Consider the following 26,846-nt stretch of genomic DNA (forward strand, 5'->3'; position numbering starts at 1 on the left):
TCTAAGGACAAAGCTTACTGTCAGAAAAGAACGTCAGGGTCACAGACTTAGGTCTAATGAGGATAAATGTGAAGTTCAAAGCCACACACTGAACCCTAAGCCCAGGCAGATCCACTGTCCTGCAGGCACACGCTGCTGCTGGGGCCCAAGGAAGAGACTCCTGACAGGTGTGTGTCCTCTAGAGCAGTCTTAACAAACAGTGAAGTAAAATGCTTATTGCTTCACTTCCACTGCCAGAGGTGGCAAAGGTGGGTACTGTCTTCTCACATCAGAGATGAGGAAACTGGCTGTGAGTCACCCAACAGGGCAAAGCTGATGCAAATTCAGAACTGTACCTAGAAACCAGATTGTCAATGCCTCAGCCTCGGAAGGTGAAAGTCGCTCAGTTGTGTTTGACTCTTTGTGACCCCATGGACTATACAAGTCCATGGAATTCTCCAGGCCAGAACACTGGAGTGGGTAGCTGTTTCCTTCTTCAGGGGATCTTCCCACCCCTCTGAAGGAACTGTCTTCCACTTCATCCCCTCAAGAGTTACTCCTGCCCTGTATAAACTCTCAAAGTGTCTGTGGACACCCCAGTGGGGCACATCCTTTAACTGCTTGTTTGCAGATAGGTCTCTTATCTGTAATAAGAGACCTACCCTACTCCCAAGGGTAGGGCTTGGGAGTCACTCATTTGGGTACAGCGATCATTGTGCCCGCTATATAGTCAGCTCTTAAAATATGGTTAAATAGATAGAACAAACATGAGAAGTCCTCCACAGTTCTTATATTATGGACAACTGCAGAAAGTTGAGATATGAACTAAGTACAATTGTAATGAGACCAGCTTCATGACACGTCTTGGCTGTCAAGGCCCCATATGATAACTGAGGACCTGAGGGAAGACCCTGCACTGTCAGAGCTTGGTTGAAAGTCCTGGATCAGATTAGGATTCCACTCTTGCAGAATCTAGGAGTCCCTGCATCTCGCCCATCTATGATGCTGCCATGCTTGCTTCTACTCCACCCTGGCAAGGTTGACCCCAGGTCCAGTGCTACTTTACCCCAAGCAAAGATTAATACTTCCATGTTCTACACACCACAAAGCTGACATGAACAGAGAAATTATGTAAACTCTCACATAGCAAGCTGTGATTTGGGCACTCTTAGGTCAGAAAAATCACTCGACTTACCCCAAAGTCCTACACCAAGGTAGAGAAATTTAAGTTATAAAGGCCATTCAGTTATAAGAGGTTAAAGCCAAACCTGTCACCAGCCCCAGAAACAGAAACATTTTTTAAAAAGTCATTGATCTTGCTTCTGGACACAGGACATTTTGAAAAGAAAAGGTTAAAAATTATTTTAAAGATTAATAAAAAGATGGTATACTTTATTTGATCAATACCAATATTTTAAATTAGTCTTCAATTCTACATTGAGATTACTTGAAGAATTAAAAAACAAACATGGGGCAAAAAGGGATAGGTTAAAGGCAAAGAAACCTGTATGCAGGTCAGGAAGCAACAGTCAGAACTGTACATGGAACAACAGACTGGTTCCAAATAGGAAAAGGAGTACGTCAAGGTTGTATATTGTCACCTTGCTTATTTAACTTATATGCAGAGTACATCATGAGGAACGCTGGGCTGGAAGAAGCACAAGCTGGAATCAAGACTGCCGGGAGAAATATCAATAACCTCAGATATGCAGATGATACTACCCTTATGGCAGAAAGTGAAGAGGAACTCAAAAGCCTCTTGAGGAAAGTGAAAGAGGAGAGTGAAAAGGTTGGCTTGAAGCTCAACATTCAGAGAACAAAGATCATGGCATCTGGTCCCATCACTTCATGGCAAATAGATGGAAAAACAGTGGAAACTGTGTCAGACTTTATTTTTGGGGGCTCCAAAATCACTGCAGATGCTGATTGCAGCCATGAAATTAAAAGACGCTTACTCCTTGGAAGGAAAGTTATGACCAACCTAGATAGTATATTAAAAAGCAGAGACATTACTTTGCCAACCAAGGTCCGTCTAGTCAAGGCTATGGTTTTTCCAGTGGTCATGTATGGATGTGAGAGTTGGACTGTGAAGAAAGCTGATCACCGAAGAATCGATGCTTTTGAACTGTGGTGCTGGAGAAGACTCTTGAGAGTCCCCTGGACTGCAAGGAGACCCAACCAGTCCATTCTAAAGGAGATCAATCCTGGGTGTTCATTGGAAGGACTGATGCTAAAGCTGAAACTGCAATATTTTGGCCACCTCATGCGACGAGTTGACTCACCGGAAAAGACTCTGATGCTGGGAAAGGTTGGGGGCGGGAGGAGAAGGGGACGACCGAGAATGAGATGACTGGATGGCATCACCGACTCTGTGGACATGAGTTTGAGTGAACTCCGGGAGTTGGTGATGGACAGGGAAGCCTGGCGTGCTGATTCATGGGGTCGTGGAGAGTCGGACACGACTGAGCGACTGAACTGAACTGACTCTGCATATAAGTTAAATAAGTAGGGTGACAATATACAGCCTTGACATACTTCTTTTCCTATTTGCAACCAGTCAGTTGTTCCATGACCCAGTTAGTATCTTCTTTTTCCAGAAGGGAAACTGAACATCAAAAAGATTAGTTTATTTAATCTTTGTCCAAGGTAAAAGTCTGTTCAAGGTGACTCAGGTTGGAAGTGATTGCTGAGTCTTGGGTCTACTTCTAGGTCTCTGTTGATACATGCACTTCCCATAATAACATCATGTGCTAGTTTTACCCTGCATGTTTCCCAAAATAAATGGCCAAGTTACACCCTCCTATCAGCTTGAGTACTGTCTTCACCTGGTTCAGATATTCCAACACTTGGGACTTTATCTTTAATTCTTCAGAGTTCTGCTCTAAATGAGATGGCCCCAACAGCAGCTTGGGGCTGAGGTGGGCATGGACACGTGAGAGGTAAGTCATCCTCTGCAATGATAGCCATGACCAGGACCACAGGCACCAGTTAACTCAAGCTAAGGATCTGAACTGAGTTTTTGTCTGGATGACCTCTCCATCGATGTACGTGGAGTGTTAAAAGACCCCTATTATTATTGTGTTATTGTCAATTTCTCCTTTTATGTCTGTTAATATTTGCCTTACATATTGAGGTTCTCCTATGTTGGGTATTACACATTTACAACCACTGTATCTTCTTTTTGGATTGATCCCTTGATCATTATGTAACAGTCTTTATTTTAAAGCCTATTTTGTCTGATATAAGTATTGTCACACTGACTTTCTTTTGATTTCCATTTGCATGGAATGCCTTTTTCGATCCCCTCACTCCCATTGTGTATGTGGCTCTATCTGAAGTGAGTCTCTTGCAGGCAGCATATATATAGGTCTTCGTTTTATATCATCACTTCCAAACAGAAACTCAACACTGAGACATTGAGCACAACTGTTCATTTACTTTGCATAAAAGAAAAATCTAAAGGATGTGATTTTTAGAATGAAAATTATTGGTGATTGGAAGAATAGGGCCTTAGCTTTGACATCACACCTAACTGTGTACTGGAATGTGTGGTTGGGGCCAGTAGCCCAAGTCCACTCTGCTTGTTTCTCATCTCTTTGTAAGAATGTTCTCGCTGACTCCTGCACAAAATTGACGTGCTGGTGGGCACTTCTCCACAGCCTCTGCAGATAGCAGGAGAACCAGAGACCTCAAGCAGGGAACAACATTTTGATTCACAGGGAAGCTGAAGCCTTTGGTTTTAAGGCAAACTCTGGTATCAGGTGACCAAGAGATATAACTAGATTGACAAGGGGGTGAGGGGGAGGAGAGCACAGTCCAGAAGGACTTTCATTCCAAGACCCAATGCTGAGAAAACACAGAGCAGGGAAGGGAATAAAATTACAATTCTATCTCTAGATTCTCTTCCAAATACCAATAAGGGAAACATCTCTTCTCTTCCACTTAAGCTTTTCCTTCACTGTTTTCATACTTGGGAGGAAAAAACCAGCTATGTGTTATAAGTACTTCAAAACTTTTATTATCATTGACAGCCTGCTAGTTTGAGGTTCTTACTTATTATCATCCTACTGCAAATGTGATCTGCAATTAAATCAGCAGGTAACTTTTGGGTAAGGTGGTCTGGCTGGTAACAGAGACTCCTCAGAGGGTTCCCTGCTTTTGTGCCTGGTAACCTCAGGGCAGGAGACCAGCCTGCTCCTCACTTAAGGTTTCTCATCCTCTCCTGAGTCTCTCACTGTAACGCTCTGCCGAGATCCTCGGCCACCCCCAGTACCTTTTTAAAAAAGAATTTTATTTATTTATTTTTGGCTGTGCTGAGCCTTTGTTGCTGCGTGGGCTTTTCTCTAATTGCAGTGAGTGGGGCTCCTCAATAGTTGCAGTGTGTAGGCTTCCTATTGTGGTGGCTCCTCTTGTTGCATCCGGGAAGACCCCACATTCTGTGCACAGGGTCTTCGGTAGTTGCAGTGCCCAGACTCCAGAGCACTGGCTCAACAGCTGTGGTGCACAGGCTGAGCTGCTCTGTGGCAGGTAGGGTCTTCCTGAACCAGGGACCAAGCCCATGTCTCCTGCCTTGGCAGACAGATCCTCTACCACTGAGTCACCAGGGAAGCCATGCCCTAGCCTTAAATGTGAGTTATTTCCTTTTTCAGAGTAGATGCTCAGTAAGTTGTTAATCCACACAAATATGCCAGCATGGTTGGCACACATGGATAACTATTCTATTTAAGCGAAAGCCCACCTCCACAGGCTTCCTGCATCCTTGGTTGAGGGGCTTGCCTTCTGTATGACTGGGAGCTTTCCTCCAGGATGCTTGTTCCTGGCATTCATTTACCCAGTGTTTCCCCAAACTCCATTATTTATGTACCTACCTTGCTATTTTTATCATATCCATGGACCATTTGTATGATTATATAATATTAAAAATTTTTATTTAAATAAATTTATTATGTAAGGAAACATGATTGTTATGAGTGAAAAATCAGTATCATTATCCAGGAGTAATCAAATTAAATACACTATAGTAAGACTTTAGTGAGATTCTAGCTACAAACATCTGGTCTACCCCCAGTGATCTGGGTACTTCATTTTGGAAAATGATACCCATGAATTATTGTCCTCTTTATGTGAAATGTACCCCTTTACTGTTTATCTTGAAAGGAGCTTTCCCCCTCTTTCTCTCAAGGGGCTTCTGATATTCTACCCAGGAACCTCACCCACATACAAAAAAACTGAGGGTTGAAACTCATGTAACTAAAAGGGAGCCAGAAAAATGTCTTAGTGCTAAAATTTTAAATTCTTTCTGCGATTTGAGAAAGCAATATGAGGTTCAAGTTTCAGCATAACACTCAGAAAGGCTCATGGAGAAAAAAAAAGTTTCTTTTTAGGACCCAGGAGAGAACAGTGGCCAAAGCAAAATAAACCCTTTTCCAAGTGATAGACCAAGGACACCTAAACAGAAAGCCAATTGTTCTCAAGTTTAACTACAATCTTTAGTCCAGACCACCTACTGGAGAGTCAAATCGAGGAGCTGATAAAGCTTCCCAGATAGACACAGCTATCTCCCATAGTCTGTGATGTCTTCTGAAACCATCTGGGAGAAGTCGCTGAGTTTTAGCTCAGTTTTACAGAAGATGATGTACTGATGCATAAACAGAACAGAAATGGGGCACAATTCTAGACACTGGCGTAAATGATCTATGAGACCAGCAAGCAAAAGAGATACGGACATTCTGATGTGACTGGCAGCTTGGCTCTGTGTGAACAGGGCCTTATTTCTCTTGTTCTCTGGCGTCTTTGGATCCTAAAATAGAGCACATATAGGAGCCTAATAAATACTCGCGCGTGGGTATTTATTGACTAAGACAACCAGGATGATCATGGTTTGGGAAAACAATAGGAAGAGGGTTTGTCTTGCCAAGAGAAGACTCAGGACTAATTGGACAAGTCTGCTGAGTAACAAAGCATCTTCACATGGGGGCAGGCAAGCTGCCATTTGCCCTTTCTGATGAGGACTCTCGGGACCCGGGGCCAGCCACACAGGGCAACTCAAGTTGTATACTGGGTTTCCTGGTAATAGGGCACACAGTTTAAGAAAATTCCTTTTGGAATCTTTAAGCAGGAGTGATTCTCCGTAGCAAGGAAGGTGGTCCAGAGGAGAACATCTGGAATTGGGGGCACTCTTCTTGGACCCTATTACACTGACCTTGGGCAGCAGCTATGCCATGTGCTGGGCATTTCTGCCCCTGTGAGTGCTACAGTTGTGGTACTTGTTATTCTAAAGATACTGATATATGAGAGAATCTGGCTAATGCTGGGGAAAATTCCAAATGATTCTCCCACTGCTATGGTCAAAATGTTTGTGCCCCACCTCCCCCCAAAATTCGTATGTTGAAAACCTTATGCCCAAATAGTTTACCACCTCTTTGGGAGGGCCTTTGAAGGTGATTAAGTCACGAATGGAGCCCTCATGAGCAACATTCATGCCCTTATATTATAAAAGAGCCCAGAGAACTCCTTTGCTCCTTCCACCACGTGAGGCCACCAGGAGATGTCTGCAACCCAGCCTTGATGGCACCCTCATCTCTAACTTCTAGATTCATGCTGTGAGAAACACATTTTATCGGACAATAACTACCCAGTCTCAAGTATTTTATAGCAGCTCAAACAACCTAAGACATTTAACCAAGTGCAATCCAATGGAAGGAGAGATACATAACAAAAATGCAAATTCTTGGGCTCCTCCTCAGTTCAACTCTGACTGGCCCTTTCAGGAGCCTGGCAATATGCATTTTAAACAGAGCTCCAGGGGTTCTGATGTTCCCAGTTCATGGAGTGATTGGGAAGCCCTTCTCCAGGTCTCTAAGGGGAACCTCTTTTAATGTAATCTGCCTGGGGCTGGAATACTTGAGATTTTACATCATATTCAGTTTAGCTGATGGGTTTCCATATCAAGTTCCAATCTCATTTCTACATGAATAAAACATCTCCGCAGGAGCTCTGTTTTTCAGTTTCCAGAGAGGAAACATTTTTAAGGTGCCATAAAGATTCACTTATTTAAATCAGTCCTGCCTGCTTCTCCCCAACCCCTTATCATTGTCACAATCATGTCACCTTCCCCAGCTATGCTCTTCTAAAGAAAATGGTGCTATTTTCACCATGAAAGAAGAAGTGGCAGTGTCCTAGGCAACACAGAATTGGAAACAACTGGAGACAGGGTTCATGGCTGTTCTCTCAGCATACGAGGTAAGTACAAGGCTTTTGAAACAGAAAAGCTGAAAGAACTTAAGTGATGAGGCTCCATACACAGTTTGAGACTCTTTTAAAAACCAATTAAAACAATGGAGCAGATTTCAAGATGCTGTCTCATATTTCATAGTTCTTTTGTTTCATTAATCTACAAAATCATTTTTATTGCCTAACCAAGAAAAACAGCAATGCTAAGTATTTATTTCCTACCACTTTCTCTTTTTGGGCCTCATTTTGATCAAGATGGTATTTTCAAGTCCAAACTTGATTTCTGAGTAGTTCTTACACGAAGCAAAGCCAAAAGTTCATGCTAACAATTTTCAATCACAAAGAATTTTTGAATAGATGTTTTGCCAATTTGAAGTATCAAAAATAATATACTTCTCATATTTGCCACAAGTGCATTTAAAAGTTCAAATGCAAGAAGGCTACTTTTTGCTCTAAATTAATTTGAGCTATTTACCTATACAGCCAAATTTCTATAATTTGTTCTAAATGTGGTACTCATAAAAAAATCAGTAGAAATATTCAGTTTAGCATTAACTGCTTTACATCAGGAAACAGCTGTCTTTAATTGACACGCGTCTCTTGTGTGCAGTCAACATGATTCAGAGATCTTTGTCACTTCCACAAAGAGTTACACAATTTTGCTCATTCTGTATTAATAGTTCATCTGTATAAGATTTTGGAAAAGTAATAAAATATACAGAATCCTAAGAATCAAATGCTTGTTAATGGCAAAACTCTATTTTGGAAAATGCCCAGGACATAAATTACTTTTCCCTAAAAATGAATAAACTACACAAAGGACACGGAGAAAACTATTCAGATAATCTTTGTGGCTTAAAGCTAAAATATTTGCGATCTTATTAGAAGTACAACTCATTTCACTCATAAGGACAGTTAGGAGATCACTTTCTAGCCTATGATTATGACTCAAAATTGTTTCTTTTTAAAAAGACAAATTGTGAGCATTTTCATAAATGATTTTAGATTCTTCCAGTTCATGGCTCTTCCTGAAAATTGCCATTTCCTCTATTCTTACAGAAATGTTTACTAAGAAATAACACCACCAGGGCACTGATAAGACTTCAGATTCTCAATCTCTGAAAGGATATGAGGAGTCATATAAACCCAGAATAGTCAACAGAGATGAATCTAAAGTCAGAAACCTGTTCCTACATAAGTTATGGATTATCTATTAAGAAAAGCTTGATGTTTGATCATGTTGAAAAATAATTGGAGAAAGAATATAGCAAAGACAAACATTACTTAAAGGAAAAGAAAGAAGCTCTAAAAAGAGAACTGACAAGAAGAAAGGATGGACTTAAAATCCTCAGGCCTCAATAAGAGCAGGCAAGGAGACAAGGTGTCCATTTCCAAACACCAAAGCATTTTGCTGAAACAGCAGTAACTAGAGTACCTGACCGACTCTTCTATCCACCCTCCTCCACCCCAAAGATAAATTTAGATGAAAATAAATTAAACTCTACTGAAACAAAAGTAGATACTAGTGTAATTAAGTGCAGGTTCAGGTTAAGAATAAAAGCATAGAGAATCCCCAACTGCAGGTCTTTCAAAGTACAATGCATTATCGTCCACTTTGGATGTTTAAACAATCGCTCTCTTGAAGTCCTGCTCACCATTCTGGCAGAACATGAAATGAGTTTTATTCAGATTTAAGTACAATAGTCCGCTCCACTCATTCACGATGTGAATTTGTGCAGTTTCAGCTACCTGTGGTCAACCATGGTCTGAAAATACCAAATAGAAAATTCCAGACATAAATAATTCTTCAGTTTTAAAATGCACACCCTTCTGAGCAGTGTGATGAAAACTTGCACTGTCTTGCTCTGTCCTGCCTGGGATGTGAGTCATTCCTTTATCCAACATATCCCATCCATTAGTCACTCAGCAGCTATGTGTTTATCAGATTGAATGTCCAGTTATCACAGTGCTCGTGATCAAGTCACCTTCATTTTACTTAATAATAGACCCAATACGCAAGAGTAACAATGCTGGCAACTTAAATATGCCAAAGAGAAGCCATAATGTGCTTTCTTTAAAAGAAAAGGTAAAAATTCTTGACTTAATCAGGAAAGGAAAAAAATTGTATGCTGAGGTGGCTAAGATCTATGTTAAGAATTAATCCTCTATCCGTGAAGTTGTGAAGAAGGAAAAAGAAATCCATGCTAGTTTTGCTGCTATACTTCAAACTGCAAAAGTTATGGCCACAATGTGTAAATCCTTAGCTAAGATAGAAAAGGCATTAATTTATACAATATTTTCAAAGGAAGACCATATTCGCATAACTTGCATTATAGCATATTGTTAGAATTGTTCTATTTTATTATTAGTTTCATTGTTAATCTCTTATTGGGTCTAACTTATAAACTTGATCATAGATACATATATGTATGAAAAAATACAGTATTTGTAGAATTCAGTACTGTTAATATTGTGTGGGTTCAGGTCTCTACTGGGGGGTCTTAGAATACATCCTCTATGGATAAAGTTATGGCCACAGTGTGTGATTCTTTAGCTAATATGGGAAAGGGGTTAAATTTTTACAGTATTTTCAGAGAGAGACTACTATAGATATCCAAATAGGTACATGGTGTCTTTCAACACCACTGTGATCAAAATATGTGAACTGACCTTTGAAAGATCCAGTTCAAGAACACATGGGTTAGGTAGTAGGAGGACATTGGAAATGTTGTATCAACCACATAAAACTCAGCCTATGTCCTTTTCCCCCTTCCTTTCTTTAACCCAGGAGGCCTGCTGGCTCCTGGGCCAACTTGTCCAGCTCATCACACTGTACCACTATCACTTTTACCGTGAATCCCCCTGCATTCCAAGTAGGAAGACTCATTTTCTTCTTCCTATTCCTACCAGATCTTTACATATCATTATTATTGTCTTGTAATGACATTTATTTGTCTTCCTATTATTAGTCTGTGATTTTCCTTAGATTAGGAACTAACTCTCTTCTCTACCTTTGAACCCTAGCAGTTTGGACAATCCCTGCCCTAGAGTATGGAACCATGAACCATGAAACCATATGAGGTCGCTCAGTAGTGTCTGACTCTTTGCGACCCCACGGACTATAACCTACAAGGCTCCTCTGTCCATGGGATTTTACAGGCAAGAATACTGGAGTGGGTTGCCATTTCCTTCTCCAGGGGATCTTCCCGATCCAGGGATTGAACCCAGATTCCCACATTGCAGGCAGACAGCTTACCATCTGAGCCACCAGGGAAGCCTTAGAGTAGTGCTCACTATACGTCTGAATATTTGAAGAACTCCCTAATACCACTTTCCTTAGCATTCCTCATCTAATCACCACAAAACCCTGGACTCTTTCCTAAGGGCCTTCCTCAAATGTAAATGAAATATTACTCCTGCTTTAATTCTCCTCTCAATTTCCAAAACAACAAACCAGTTTGTGATCACAGTCCAATTCAGGAAGTGCTTAGAGTCATTCCAATCATTATTTATTCAGCATATACTGAGTGCTTGGGCTGGGCACTGACTCTAGGGTGTGAGTTTCAACCCAGTGGAGAAGTCCAACTCCCTCATTTCTTTCCCTCCCACCCAAGAGCCATTTGAGCCTCAGTCCACCCAGAACCATGAGCTCCAGGATGACCGAAACCAAAACATTTGGTCAAGAATTTTTCAATGTCTTACTAATATCCAAAAAAGTTACATATATATATATATGCATATATAATTTCCAAGGGACAACCTAATGATTCCTGAATGATAATAATCTCTAGCCTGACTCATTGAGATCTATTTCAGGGGAGATGTTTGCAAAAACAGGCTGAACTCCTTTCTCCAGTGTGGGTTAAAACAACCAAGATGACTATTTTTTTTTCATGAAATATAGTTGGTTTATAACATATTAATTTCTTCTGTACAGCAAAGTGATTCAGGTATACAAATACATACATACATACATATATATATATATGTATACTCTCTTCTTTAACATTCTTTTCCATCAGAATATCGAACATAGTTCCCTGTGCTCTGCAGTAGGGCCTCATTGTTTTTCCATTCTGTATATATAATAACTTGAGGATGACCACATCCTCTGATTGTTTAAGACCAGCTCTAGTTTATACCAGTTGTCCTGAGGTACTTATTAATAATATCCTTTCTCATTCTCAAAAGTGCCCTAGTTTGAAGTATAATGAAGTATACAGTCACTTCATTTGGATAATGAAGTATACAGTCACCTCAGTATAACTTTGCATATTGGGGTTGGGAGAGACTTTACAGCCTCATCTGGCATTACAGCACTAATTTCCTGCTTAAACATATAGCCTAAAAGAAGAAAATCAATAATGCACCAGTTTTTTCTTTTCATAAACTTCCACCTTAACAAAAAAAAAACAGTTTTTCAGTAAGACAATTGTGGGAGTTAGTAACATGTTTCTCCTATGGGAAGGATGCACTTTTTCACTTTGCTATAAAACCATCTGAACGACACAATCCAAGTAGCTGCTTTCTTATAGACAGTGGGAAAGTATATGCAAAAGAGGTCACTTCAACTAAAAGAAATCTGTATATAATAGCTATTATTTGTGTTAATTATATCTCTGCTACTGCTGCTGCTGCTAAGTCGCATCAGTTGTGTCTGACTCTGTGCGACCCATAGACGGCAGCCCATCAGGCTCCCCCATCCTTGGGATTCTCCAGGCAAGAACACTGGAGTGGGTTGCCATTTTCTTCTCCAAATTATATCTCTAGTGACCTACTTATGGGGTAAAAAAAACCTTCCCACCAAAAGCCAATTTGATGTTTCATCTAAGGCTGTAATTAAATATATAAAAGAAATTCTGTTGTTACAAGAAAAAAAAAAAAGAGGCAAATAAGCTCTCTCTTTTTTGTTCCATCAACACTGAGATGCCTTTGCTGGGATAATTAAGGGTTAATCTTCCAAGGTGTGGGGAAGCAAAGGAGAATGACTTGATTATTTTCATTTTACCCCAATGATACAGATAAATTCTTTATTGTTTTTTCTTTTGTTTCTTTTTTGTCTTTTCTTTGGAATGATGGAGAAGGCAGTATGGAAAAATAATTAAAGACAAGCACTCCATTTGGGATTCAGTATTTTTTCTTGGAGTAAAGGGCCCATTTTTGCTGAATTCTGAAATTTTTCATATGCTAGAAAGCTGTTTGACTTTGGATGAATTACTTAAACTCTCTGAACCTCAGTTTCCTCATCAATTAAGTGGGTAGAATAATACTGTAATAGGGATGAACAAATCTGACACCGCATTAGATCTATTGCTTTTCCTGTGCTTAGTCATGCTGGCTCTGCACCTTTTGTGAAAGAGTGTTGCCCGTAGCCTGAATACAAGATAGCCTAGTCTCAGGGCTCTGACCTTTAAGAGTTCATTCATACAGAGATGGGACTTCTGTGGTGGCTCAGATGGTAAAGAACCCACATGCCAGTGCAGGAGATACAAGAGACATGTGTTCAATCCCTGGGTTGGAAAGATCCCCCAGAGAAGGAAATGGCAACCCACTCCAATATTCTTGCTGGAAAATTCCATGGACAGAGGAACCTGGCAGGACAGAGGTGACAGTCCATGGGGTCATAAAGAGTCAGTCATAACTGAGCACCCATGTAAACACACACATAGAGATAAAGATGGTCCAGTAGTTAAGAATCTGCCTGTCACTGCAGGGGACACAGGTGTGATCCCTGGTCTGGGAAGATCCCACACGCCTTGGAGCAACTAAGCCTGGGTGCCACAACTACTGAAGCCCACAAACCCTAGAGCCCATGCTCTGCAACAAAAGAAGCCACTGCAATGAGAAGCCTGAGCACCAAAACTAGAGTGTAGCCCCAACTCACTGCAACTAGAGAAAGCCATGTGCAACAACAGCCAAAAATAAATACATAAAACCTGCTGACCAGAAAATTGCATTTGTCTTATTGGAAGTTTGCAGGAACATGGTGACCTGACTTTCGTGGACAGATGCAAAAACAAAGGATTCCAACACTAAGAAGTTTGCAACAACAAACCACATCCTTCCCTCACCTTGTCTTTAAAATCACTTTGAGGAGTTCAAGGCTTTTGGGGCATGAGCCACCTGTCTCCTTATATGGCCCTGCAATAAACCCTTCTCTACTCTGAACTGTGACATTTTGGTTTGTTTGGCCTCAGTGTGCATTGGGCACAAGAACCTGTGTTCAGTAACAATACCATCCCCGTCATCATTTGTTGTCAAAATTAAAACTGCTTTAATTCCAGAAAGCGGAATTCAAATATTAATTGTGATGATAAGTAATAAGCATGCTAACTGTGGAAGGAGAGGAAGAAGGAAATGTAATAGTTTGGAAGACTGAATGCATTTGTAAGACAAGGTCAGAAGCAGGAATTATCAACATTGAGACCAGGAACTCGGTAGAGTTTCTAATAACAACTAGGAAGTTAGAAGTGGTGCCTATATTCATTTTCTAGGCTGCTAGAACAAAATGCCACAAACTTAAAACAAGAGACCTTTATTCTCTCAGAGATGCTCTGAAAGAGAACCTGTTCCTAGCTTCTCTCCTAGCTTCTGGTGGTGGCTGACAATCCTCGATGCTACTTGGTTTGGAGCACCATAACTCCAATCTGCCTTTGTCCTCACATGGCCATCATTCGTGTGCATATGTGTCCAAATTTAACTCTCCTTATAAGCACACCAGTCAGAATGGATTCGGGGCCCACCCTAATCCAGGATGACCATATCTTGACTTGATTACATCTGCAAAGACCCTACTTCCAAATAAGCTCACATTCATAGGTTCCAAATTCATCACGAACTAGGGGCACTCTAATGGGCACTCCAATTAACCCTGTGCAGTGCCTGTTTGGGAAAGGTGATCACAGGCTCACACTCATAAAAACTTGATATAATAATTATTCATAGGATTTTACAGAAATGAAAAGACAGTTGGGGATTCCTCTATGTTTTCCAAACAGCAAATTTTTAATACTTCCAGTATGAAAGAGGAAAGGGCCCTTCATTCTACTTGTCTTAACCATCATTTGAACTGTTTGCAGGACACTAAAGAATGAGATGGGAATACCAGACCATCTGACCTGCTTCTTGAGAAACCTGTATGCAGGTCAGAAAGCAACAGTTAGAACTGGACATGGAACAACAGACTGGTTCCAAATAGGGAAAGGAGTCCGTCAAGGCTGTAAATTGTCACCCTGCTTATTTACCTTCCATGCAGAGTACATCATGAGAAACGCTAGGCTGGATGAAGCACAAGCTGGAATCAAGATTGCCGGGAGAAATATCAATAACCTCAGATATGCAGATGACACCACCCTTATGGCAGAAAGTGGAGACCAACTAAAGAGCCTCTTGATGAAAGTGAAAGAGGAGAGTGAAAAGGTTGGTTTAAAGCTCAACATTCAGAAAACTAAGATCATGGCATCTGGTCCCACCACTTATTGGCAAATAGATGGGAAAACAATGGCAACAGTGAGAGACTATTTTTTTGGGTTCCAAAATCACTGCAGATGGTGATTGCAGCCATGAAATAAAAAGATGCTTACTCCTTGGAAGGAAAGTTATGACCAACCCAGACAGCATATTAAAAAGCAGAGACATTACTTTGTCAACAAAGGTCCGTCTAGTCAAGGCTATGGTTTTTCCAGTGGTCATGTATGGATGTGAGAGGTGGACTATAAAGAAAGCTAAGTGCAGAAAAATTGATGCTTTTGAACTGTGGTGTTGGAGAAGACTCTTGAGAGTCCCTTGGACTGCAAGGAGATCCAACCAGTTCATCCTAAAGGAGATCAGTCCTGGGTGTTCATTGGAGAGACTGATGCTGAAGCTGAAACTCCAATACTTGGGCCACCTAATGAGAAGAGCTGACTCATTTGAAAAGACCCTGATGCCGGGAAAGATTGAGGGCAGGAGGAGAAGGGGACGACAGAGGATGAGATGGTTGAATGGCATCACCGACTCAATGGACATGAGTTTGGGTAAACTCTGTGAGTTGGTGATGGACAGGGAGGCCTGGCGTGCTGCAGCTCATGGGGTCGCAAAGAGTCGGACATGACTGAGCAACTGAACTGAACTGAAAGAATTTTCACTTTATAGCTTTTCCCCTCACACTTATTTTCTACGTGAAGCATCTTCCATAATTCAAGTTACTTTATTAAGCCTAAATGTGGGTGAGCAAGTAAGCTTTTGCCTCAATTTGGCAACATCACTTTAACATCATCAGCAACAACCCCAAAAGCTTAGGGATCTCATACCTATTTTGTTTGGTCAGCACATTGTTTTTTTTTCAATCTGAACGTCTTTTGCTGGGGCACACATTCACTAGTTAAATGCAGACACACCCATGGTTTCTCCCTAGTCCTCACTGCCTAGAGTCTGGTCCAGTCCCACATTTATGATACCTGTGGGAGCTCTGGAAACACAAGTTGCCAGCTCTGATCTCCATGACCCTTAAACCCTATGTTCCTGAAACAGACAGGCCAGGACCTGGGACCTGGAATGCTGTACCAGACAAAGTCTCCTAGATAAAGTCTCTTTCAGCAACAGGATACCAAGAAGCTATAAGGAACTAAAATAATCATGCGAGGGCAGTTGGGGCAAATTATAAACAATAAGATACAGAAAAAACCCAACTGCCATTTCTGAGGTGCTGGGAGCAAAAGCAGGGTACTGCACATGAACCCTGCCAGGGGTGAGCAGACCACCAAAGTCACCCTCCACCTGATCCATGGATCCACCCCAACCCTCACCCCATTTAAAGCATCAGCTTGCACACCCTCCAGCCGCGAGGAAATCTGTTGTTTGTTTTTGCTCCCCCTCCCAATAAAGCATTGCCTGAATTCTGCCTGAATTCCTCCTATCAATTTCTATTGATTAAAGAGTTCAAGAAAGCAGGTTGGTAATAAAAATCAGTCACATCACTTTACTCTATTTCACCCCAAATTCCCTTCCTCAACAGTTAGGGGCTAACCCTTCTCCCTCATTAACCAGTTGTTTTGTAATTATTCTCAGTTTGGCTTTTATCTCCCCCACAACTCAATTAAAAATAGCTTTGTATTTCGTATCCTCCCACAAAACCCGGCCTCACAATCTGCACAGAACAGACATTCAGATGCATGCTGGCTAGAAACGAAAGGGGCCAGCAAAACAGCCTCCTGCAATTATTCTCATGTTCCAGAGCTCGACACACTGCCACCTTTAGAGTGGGATGAAAGAGCTTCCCCCGGCAGAAAGCCTAGTTCTGGCTCTCTTCCATCTCTCCTCATCCAACAGCGCCATGAGGCCCCAGGGTCAAGGACACATATCCACTTCTAGTCCGTGTCCTCTCTCCAGCTTCAAAGCCACGCTCAAGGCAATTACTATCCTGAAATTTCACAACATAGGCCCTTTTCCAATCCATCCTCTTGAGGGTGAATATGACATGGGTTTGCACATCCCTGGGCCTGCCAAGAGACAGGTGTCTGAGAGGGGGTGTGGACAAAGCCTGGATGTGCTGGCCTGAGTGCATGCAGAGGCCTTTGCACTGTGCTTGGGAGGTGGTGGTAACAAGGGACACCAGCCAGGGTCTTCCATTTATACTCCTGCCAGGGCCCTAAAGCGCCTCCCAGTGGCTCAGTGGTAAAGAATCTGCCTGTCAATACTCAGGTTCTATCCCTGGGTCAGGAAGATCCCCTGGAGAAAGCGAAAGGCAGTCCACTCCAGGATTCTTGCCTGGAGAATTCCATGGATAGAGGTGCCTGACAGGCTACCATCCATGGGTTTGCAAAGAGTCAGATACAACTGAGCAACTAAACAACAGGGCCCTAAAAATGTTAAGTGCCTCCCTGGCTCGACACACACATAGCATTGAAAGATTAAATATCAATGGCAAAATACTCTTATTTCTCCATTTTACCAGTATATACTCTCCCAGCCTGGATATATTTTGGTATGTATCTACCCAGTACAGAAACATCTGACTTCCTGTTGTTTGCTGAAAGGATGGCAGACTAGAAGAAAGAGTATTTGTTTTCACCTAGAGCTTTTAAAAACTGAAGAAAACTTCAAAAGCATATAAGAATGGTTGTTATTTGCTCAGTATGCTAAGATTTTTCTGAGTCAACCAGTGTTTCTGGACCAGTCATATTTCCCAGGACAATTGGGAATGATGTCATGTGATCACATTTAAATCAATATCTACCCTTAAATAATCATCATCCAAACGTGGGCATTATCATAAAATGCATTCAAGTTAGGCAGTGCAGCATGAAGTCAATTTGACAAAACTAATTAAAAGTGCACTTAAAGTATCTTCAAAGTAGCCATCACATCACACTTTGTATCTTCTCCTATAATGTAACCATTATCTACACTTTGAAATCCAAACAATCTAATGGGAGATGGAAATGAGGTGGCCTTGGCAGGACTTTTGCCAGGGTCAGGCTGTCCACAGGAGAAACAAGATGAGTTATAAGCTACAGTGTGCATATTGAAAGGGTCACTTTCACACTCATGCTTATACACTGAAATTTTAGTTACATTAGATCACAAGATCAGATGTGAAATTTTCTCTATTTAGAATATTGTGGGTCTAATTCCTGCTCTGAATCCTCTATAAAAATTAAAATTCAATTCTGATTTTCTTGATGAAAATAGTGTATATTTCCAAATAGTCTGTTTTGTCTCCCCTGCTCCTGCCCTCTTTTGAACATATACATATGAATGTTTTTCCATGAAAGAATGAAGAGCAAAAATTTCAACCTCTGGCAGATTAGCTAAGAATTTTCATTATACTTTTTGCAGGAATTTTGTGCCTGCACAAACAACCAACCAAATCAGGAATCCTTGTCTCATGTTTTTGCATAGTTTGATGTGCATCCTTCTAGCTGTTCATTTCTTCCTCTCCCTTCCTCATTCTTTTTCAAATTCTGAATCTTCTTGGGTTTCTGGAGGATACAATTTCTATTAATCTACTAAGTTTTTACAATCCAAATTCTGTCCTGCAGATACGCAGGATCTTTAAATTTCTTTATCCTGGTTGGGACATCCAGTTAACCATCAATTGGCATAAGCTCACTTTTTCCCCACCCCAGCCTGCCCTCTTCCCTCATTAAGTACATCTGTGGCAGGCTTAGGATTAGTCAAAAGATCAGATCAATTAGGATCTCCTCATAATCAGTGACTTAGCAGCAGCAGCAGCATAGTCGTATACACATGGTTTACCCATTCACCTTTCCAAGTGACCCCAAATCACTAGACTATCAGATTCTGAAGTGCTGTCCCCAAACTGAAGCTGCAGCCTTCCTTCATGGGACCTACCCTGCTCCTAAAGTCTGGTCAATTCCAGCCCCTCAGGAGGAAATATAGTTTTTTTTTAAAAGGCATTAAAGGATTATTCTCATACCAGATCTGAGAAGCATCTTTAGTGAACAAAAAAATAATAAGAAAAAGGGTTTGGTGACATGTTCTTTATTTTTGTTAAAAGACAATTATTTTCATTTTCTTGGCATATTTGATACAAAATATGTACAGCAATTTTAGAATGACGATATTTACAACATAGCCTTAATACAAAGATATTCAGGCAGTCAACTATTCCCAAAAAGCTCTTATATAAAATAGAAAGAATCTATAATATCCAAATTCTAGGAGGTTATTTATGTGTTTGCCTTTTTTAGTTTATTTTTATGGGGGGGGTGTTTAGTGATGAAAAGTGAAGGAACTGTGGAGGCTTTTGAGAGATTGGGAAATGAGCAAATCTGAGAAAAAGATTCAGAAATGAAAATAATGTGAGAAAAGATGCTCTGAGCAATTTTAGAATCATCAAATGTTGGGTTTTGGCATACAGCAGAATTTGTTGATGAATCTTCCTAACTAGAGTTGAAATCTAACAGTCTTGTACTCGGAGTTATGATACAAGTTACATTAACTGGTGAATTAGGTTATCTTTTTTGTTATGGCCTATTCTGTACAAGGGATTTCATTTAGGTCATATCTGAATGGTCTAGTGGTTTTCCCTACTTTCTTCAATTTCAGTCTGAATTTGGCAATAAAGAGTTCATGATCTGAGCCACAGTCAGCTCCTGGTCTTGTTTTTGCTAACTGTATAGAGCTTCTCCATCACTGACTGCAAAGAATATAATCAATCTGATTTCGGTGTTGACCATCTGGTGATGTCCATGTGTAGAGTCTTCTCTTGTGTTGTTGGAAGAGGGTGTTTGCTATGACCAGTACATTCTCTTGGCAAAACTCTATTAGCCTTTGCCCTGCTTCATTTTGTGCTCCAAGGCCAACTTTGCCTGTTACTCCAGGTCTTTCTTGACACCCTACTTTTGCATTCCAGTCCCCTATAATGAAAAGGACATCTTTTTTGGGTGTTAGTTCTAAAAGGTCTTGTAGGTCTTCATAGAACCGTTCAACTTTGGCTTCTTCAGCATTACTGGTTGGGGCATAGGCTTGGATTACTGTAATATTGAATGGTTTGCCTTGGAAACAAACAGAGATCATTCTGTCATTTTTGAGATTGCATCCAAGTACTGAATTTTGGACTCTTTTGTTGATCATGATGGCTACTCCATTTCTTCTAAGGGATTCCTGCCCAGAGTAGTAGATATAATGGTCATCTGAGTTAAATTCACCCATTCCAGTTCATTTTAGTTTGCTGATTCCTAGAATGATTCCATCCCCATGGAAAAGAAATGCAAAAAAGGAAAATGGCTGTCTGAGGAGGACTTACAAATAGCTGTGAAAAGAAGAGAAGCGAAAAGCAAAGGAGAAAAGGAAAGATATAAGCATCTGAATGCAGAGTTCCAAAGAATAGCTAGGAGAGATAAGAAAGCTTTCCTCAGTGATCAATGCAAAGAAACAGAGGAAAACAACAGAATAGGAAAAAGAAGAGATCTCTTCAAGAAATTTAGAGATATCAAGGGAACTTTTCATGCAAAGATAGGCTCGATAAAGGCCAGAAATGGTATGGACCTAACAGAATAAGAATATATTAAGAAGAGGTGGCAAGAATACACAGAAAAACTGTACAAAAAAGATCTTCATGACCAAGATAATCACAATGGCATGATCACTCACCTGGAGCCAGACATCTTGGAATGTGAAGTCAAGTGGGCCTTAGAGAGCATCGCTACGAACAAAGCTAGTGGAGGTGATGGAATTCCAGTTGAGCTATTTCAAATCCTGAAAGATGATGTTATGAAAGTGTTGCACTCAATATGCCAGCATTTTGGAAAACAGCAGTGGCCACAGGCCTGGAAAAGGTCAGTCTTCATTCCAATCCCAAAGAAAGGCAATGCCAAAGAATGCTCAAACTACCGCACAATTGCACTCATCTCACACACTAGTAAAATCATGCTCAAAATTCTCCAAGGCTGACTTCAGCAATATGTGAACCGTGAACTTCCAGATGTTCAAACAGGTTTTAGAAAAGGCAGAGGAACCAGAGATCAAATTGCCAACATCCGCTGGATCATGGAGAAAGCAAGAGAGTTCCAGAAAAACATCTATTTCTGCTTCATTGACTATGCCAAAGCCTTTGACTGTGTGGATCACAATAAACTGTGGAACATTCTGAAAGAGATGGGAATCCCAGAGCACCTGACCTGCCTCTTGAGAAACCTGTATGCAGGTCAGGAAGCAACAGTTAGAACTGGACATGGAACAACAGACTGGTTCCAAATAGGAAAAGGAGTACATCAAGGTTGTACATTGTCACCCTGCTTATTTAATTTATATTCAGAGTACATCATGAGGAACGCTGGGCTGGAAGAAGCACAAGCTGGAATCAAGATTGCTGGGAGAAATATCAATAACCTCAGATATTCAGATGATACCACCCTTATGGCAGAAAGGGAAGAGGAACTCAAAAGCCTATTGAGGAAAGTGAAAGAGGAGAGTGAAAAGGTTGGCTTGAAGCTCAACATTCAGAGAACAAAGATCATGGCATCTGGTCCCATCACTTCATGGCAAATAGATGGGTAAACAGTGGAAGCAGTGTCAGACTTTATTTTTGGGGGCTCCAAAATCACTGTGGATGCTGATTGCAGCCATGAAATTAAAAGACGCTTACTCCTTGGAAGGAAAGTTATGACCAACCTAGATAGTATATTAAAAAGCAGAGACATTACTTTGCCAACCAAGGTCCGTCTAGTCAAGGCTATGGTTTTTCCCATGGTCATGTATGGATGTAAGAGTTGGACTGTGAAGAAAGCTGATGGCCGAAGAATTGATGCTTTTGAACTGTGGTGCTGGAGAAGACTCTTGAGAGTCCCTTGGACTGCAAGGAGATCCAACCAGTCCATTCTAGAGGAGATCAATCCTGGGTATTCACTGGAAGGTCTGATGCTAAAACTAAAACTCCAATACTTTGACCACCTCATGCGACGAGTTGACTCACTGGAAAAGACTCTGATGCTGGGAGGGATTGGGGGCGGGAGGAGATGGGGACAACAGAGAATGAGATGGCTGAATGGCATCACCATCTCGACGGACATGAGTTTGAGTGAACTCTGGGAGTTGGTGATGGACAGGGAGGCCTGGCGTGCTGTGATTCATGGGGTCGCAAAGAGTCAGACACGACTGAGTGACTGAACTGAACTGAACTCTGTACAAATGTAAGAACTGGACCATAAAGAAGGCTGAGTGCAAAGAATGATGCCTTCAAATTGTAGTGTTGGAGAAGACTTCTGAGAGTCCCTTGGACTGCAAGGAGATCAAATGAGTCAATTCTAAAGGATACAACCCTGAGTATTCATTGGAAAGACTTGCTGAAGCTGAAGCTACAGTACTTTGGCCATGTGATGTGAAAAGCAGACTCATTGGAAAAGACCCTGATGCTGGGAAAGATTGAAGGCAAAAGGTGAAGGGGCTGGCAGAGGATGAGATAGATAGCATCACCGACTCAAAGGACATGAAATTCAGCAAACTCTGGGAAACAGTAGAGGACAGAGGAACCCGGCATGCTGCATTCCGTGGGGTCACAGAGAGTCAGATACAACTTAGCAACTCAACAACAACAACACTAGTTATAATAATTACTTGCTGCTCCTTTACGAATTCCAAGATGATCTGACAAAGAATGATGACTCTCTGATACAATAAAAGAAATGCTACCAAAAATCCAATTCACCCAGTAAGAGGGCAGGAGTCATCTCTGGATCATCTCCAGATGATCTACCACTATAGTTCTATTTAGCCTTGATACATTAGAGAAACAAGAGCTAATTTTAAAATCATGATTATTTTACCTTAGATTTTCTTTTAATACTTCAGACATTTCAGGTGCTTGTAACCAAATTAAATTAGTCTGGTTAAGCACCACCATGCCTATAAAAATGAGAATCTAATTTAGTTTCCATCTAGCATCAATACTTCAGACATTTCAGGTGCTTGTAACCAAATTAAATTAGTCTGGTTAAGCACCACCATGCCTATAAAAATGAGAATCTAATTTAGTTTCCATCTAGCATCAAGCAATGGGAACACTGCCAGACAATGAAAATGAATCACCGTAATGCAGGCTAACAGGGGAAAAGCATAGGTAGTAACTCTATCAGGGTTTTCTAAAGGTTGCTATATCACTCTGAAAATCCAGGTAAGGACCAACTCCCATTTACCTAGTGATGATGTCACCTTCTTGAAAAACATATCCCAAGAAAAAATGCCTATCAAGATCCCAAACTAGCTTAGTGGAAAGTAACAATTCTCAGACATCACTCAGAAGAGCATCATAAATAGTTATTGTTGACGAAATGGTAAAATCCCAATTATCAGTCTTCCTCTTATTTCCCCTGCCCCAACTCAGCTCTTGGATATGGCAAACTCCTTCCTCTGAAGCTCTAAGACTATGCAAGAGACTGGGAGAGGGGGAGGCTAGCACTGTTTATGGAGACACTGTGTGCTAGGCACTACTACCGTTTTCACAAGTGGCATTAGGGGGGAAAATCATGTCTGTGTGGCATATCAAAAGTAATCTCAGATGAGCTAAAGATTTATATGCAAATATTTAAATAATCAGTATGTCAAGAAACTAAAGCTGGACATTTGTCCAATATTGCATTAGCAAAATTCAGATTTTTAAAATATAAACAAAATATAAAATACACCATTAAAAAACATGAAAAATCAAAGGCTTTGCTAGGCAAAAACTGTTCTAACATAACAAAGAATTTATATTCTTCACTGAAATTGAAGTTTACATTCTTCATTCTTCATTTATGCAAATTAATTTTTAAAAGACAACATCAATAGAAGAGAAAACAAGGAAAAAACAAAAAAGGCAATTCAAGAAGAGAAAATACAAGCAGGCACATGAAAAATGTTTGGCCTCCCTGTAATGAGAGAGTACAAATGAAAACCATGAGACACTGTATTCTGTATATTAGAGGGGCAAATTTGAAAAAACTCCAGTGTTAATGGGAATATAAGAAAAAAGACACCTCCTTCAATCTATTCCTGCAGTACCTGCGCAGCAACATGAAGCAACACAGTAATGTGGATCAACGTCATTCAAAATGTGACATCATGTCATCCAGAAACTCCAATTCTAGGATTTCAGAAGAAATTGTGGGACAGGTAGCCAAATATAACTACAATGGGACAGTGATCACAGCATTAAACACAACAGGAAAGAAAAATTCAAAGCGGTAGGTGATGCAATCAATTAGCCATGGTGAATCTATACAATAGAAATATTATATAGCTAAGAAAATCAATGTAGATGGATACTTACTGACATGAAGTGATGTTTCTAGTATAGTAAATGAGAAAAAATAACACATAAAACTGGCAGAGAGTACATTAAAGGTGAAGAGGACTCCCGGTACTCAAATTCAAGGTCTGCCATTCACCTGCTGCCTAACCTTGAACCTCAGTGACTGACTCTGGAAAATGGAGATGACATATTACAAGCACTGAGGCCAGAGCTGAATCCTTAGCAAACATTCAATGAGTGTCAGTGTTACTTTGAGGTGAAAGTGATCCAGATTCTTCTTATGGTTCATACACACACACACACATACTTCTAAGTTGGAATTATCATCATCAGCTGCCAATCACTGGGTAGCAGAGATACAGTGTTTGGTTTTATTATTATTTATTTATTAAAAAAATAAACAAAATTCTATCCACATCTGGTCCATGTTTAACAAAGTTCAAATAAAAAAAAATTTTTTTTTAAAGTTTTAGCATCCGTTATACTGTCACAGAGAGCAGGAACACAATCTGTTCTGCTTCCTCACTATTCTCAGTATGAGGGCTTCATATCCTGTAGGCTATTCTAATATTAAAGTTAACGATTTATATGAATTTTACAGTGATACTATTAATACATCACTGAAAAAACTTCAGATCCCCAAGATAATTGTGTCAAAATGTTCTCTGACAAAATTTTTGGCTGAAAGGTCTATGTTTATAAATGAAGAATTGAGCTACATTATATATTTTTCCCCTAAATTTTCAGAAAAAATATAAGAATCCTGATCTAAATTGCTCACAGACATGGAGCTTATTACCCTGTGCTAGAAGCCAAACTGGGATCTCATTTCTATTTTGACAATTAAAAATAAAATCTTATACTTGATTTACATGTTTTATAGATGATTTTTTTCTAAAATGCAAATGTAAAAGATGATACTTTTCTATCCATCTAACTAGCAAAACTTAAAGTGAGATAATAAAGTGTCAGTGAACCTGTGGGGAAGTTTTCACGCATTGCTGCTGGGAACAATAAATCGGTACAGATGCTTTGGAGAGATTTTGGCAGTATTTTTTTAAAATAAAAACATGTATATTCTCAATTGGTACCCTATGATACTATGCAATGGTTTAATTTTCTTAGGCATGATCACTGTATTATGGTTGTATAAGAGAATGACCTTGTTACTAGGAGATCAGTGACAGGAATATTTAGGAGTGAGGTCTAAAACTAAAAGAATCAGTTAAAAAAATAAACACACATATATATGTGTGTGTGTGGATATATATATATGTTTGTATCTATCTAGAGAGAAAGGTAGCAAGAACGGACGGAATGTTTGTGTCCCCCCAAAATTCTTAAAACTTAATCCCCAGGGTGATGGTATGAGGTAAGGTTTTAGGAAGTGCTTAGGTCATGAGAGTTCCCACCAATATCACACGGGATTGGTGCCCTTATAAAAGAGACTGCAGAGACCAACACTTTCCACTTCTGCCAAGCGAGGATACGGTGAAAAAATGGTAACCTATGAGGAGCGTGGTGGGCTGCAGTCCATGGGGTCGCAAAGATTCGGACACAACTGAGCGACTTCACTTTCTTTCTTTCTATAGTTCTTTTTAGAGAAGGAAATGGCAACCCACTCCAGTGTTCTTGCCTGGAGAATCCCATGGACAGAGAGGCCTGGTGGGCTACAGTCCATGGTGTTGCAAAGAATTGGACACGACTAAGCAACTAACACACACACACACATGAACCAGGAAGCGGGTCTTCACCAGATACAGAATCTGCTGGCACCTTGATCTTGGACCTCCCAGCCTCCAGAACTTTGAGAAGTAAATTTTTGTTGTTCATAAGTCACCCAGTCTGTGGTATGCTGTTCTAGCAGCCCAAAAGGACTGGTATAGGGGTGAAAGGAAGAAGGCTGAAAACATGTTAACAAAATTAAATACTTGGTTTTCAAAAAGGCTGGTGAGTATTGAATGCTCTTTCAGCTTTCCTACAGGTTTGAAAATTTTCAAAACAAGAGTTGGGGATAAAAAGTAGCAAAGTTTCACATGCACATGACCACAAGTACCACTACAGGATTGTTTCTTAACGTAAAGAACTGAAAACTGCCCACATGTCCAAAGAAATGTGTTTCTGTTGGATGAAATGTTTCATAGCAATGAAAAGGAGTGCTTCTCCTTCCACTCTAGTGGAATCTAGAGCATAACCACATAGATGGATTTAATAAAGCAGTGCCTAGTAAAAGATAAATACATCAATAAAGCGGGTTGCCAAATGAGTCTTGCATACCATTTATTTCAACATTCATTTTTCAGTAAACACAAAATGTACTTCATGGTTGCATAGCTATGGCATATATGGAGAATGGATTCAAAGAACCTTGGTGGATCCATCCAGATAGATGCTATGGTGCGGAAGGGGACAGAATCATGAAGGAAAAGGAGAGGCCATGACAGAGCTTACAGATGACATTGATAAAAGCAATCCAATTCCAAGCACCACATTTGGGGAAGGTTTTATTTTTATTATTAGTTTCTTAACCTAATGGACCAAGGTTTTAGAAAGGAAGAAACTGGACTCATCATAAAACTGGATTGTTCCAGGCCATGACCAAAGCATGACAACACATCTCCATTTGCGTTGGCAAATCTGAGAGAACCAGCCTTCCTCCTCCTCACAGCTGAGGCTGGTCACCACCGTATGCTCTAAGCTCCCCCACTTCTCTCTCCTAACCAGTCCCAGGTTTCTCAAATCAGAAGCTTACTTAGAAATTGCCATTTAACTAATACACTACACACACACAGTCCATGGGTCCCTTTCCTTTCTCATTATGGGACACAAGTAGGGTTTTCAAGGTCATGACCCTTTCACAGCCCTTCATTTTGACATGCGTCACAGTCAATGTAGAAAT

At 40.4% G+C, this 26,846-nt stretch overlaps 1 protein-coding gene across 1 annotated transcript in view; it reads right to left on the reverse strand.

Annotated features, from left to right (window-relative positions):
• The window catches only part of GNA14 (G protein subunit alpha 14), a 214,169-nt gene that overhangs the window by 87,327 nt on the left and 99,996 nt on the right, over window positions 1-26,846 (reverse strand). The window lies entirely within an intron of this gene.

This window comes from Moschus berezovskii, chromosome 7, assembly GCF_049115385.1.
Source record: "Moschus berezovskii isolate FMDL1 chromosome 7, NW_MosBer_1.0, whole genome shotgun sequence".
In the NCBI taxonomy this organism is placed as follows: domain Eukaryota; kingdom Metazoa; phylum Chordata; class Mammalia; order Artiodactyla; family Moschidae; genus Moschus; species Moschus berezovskii.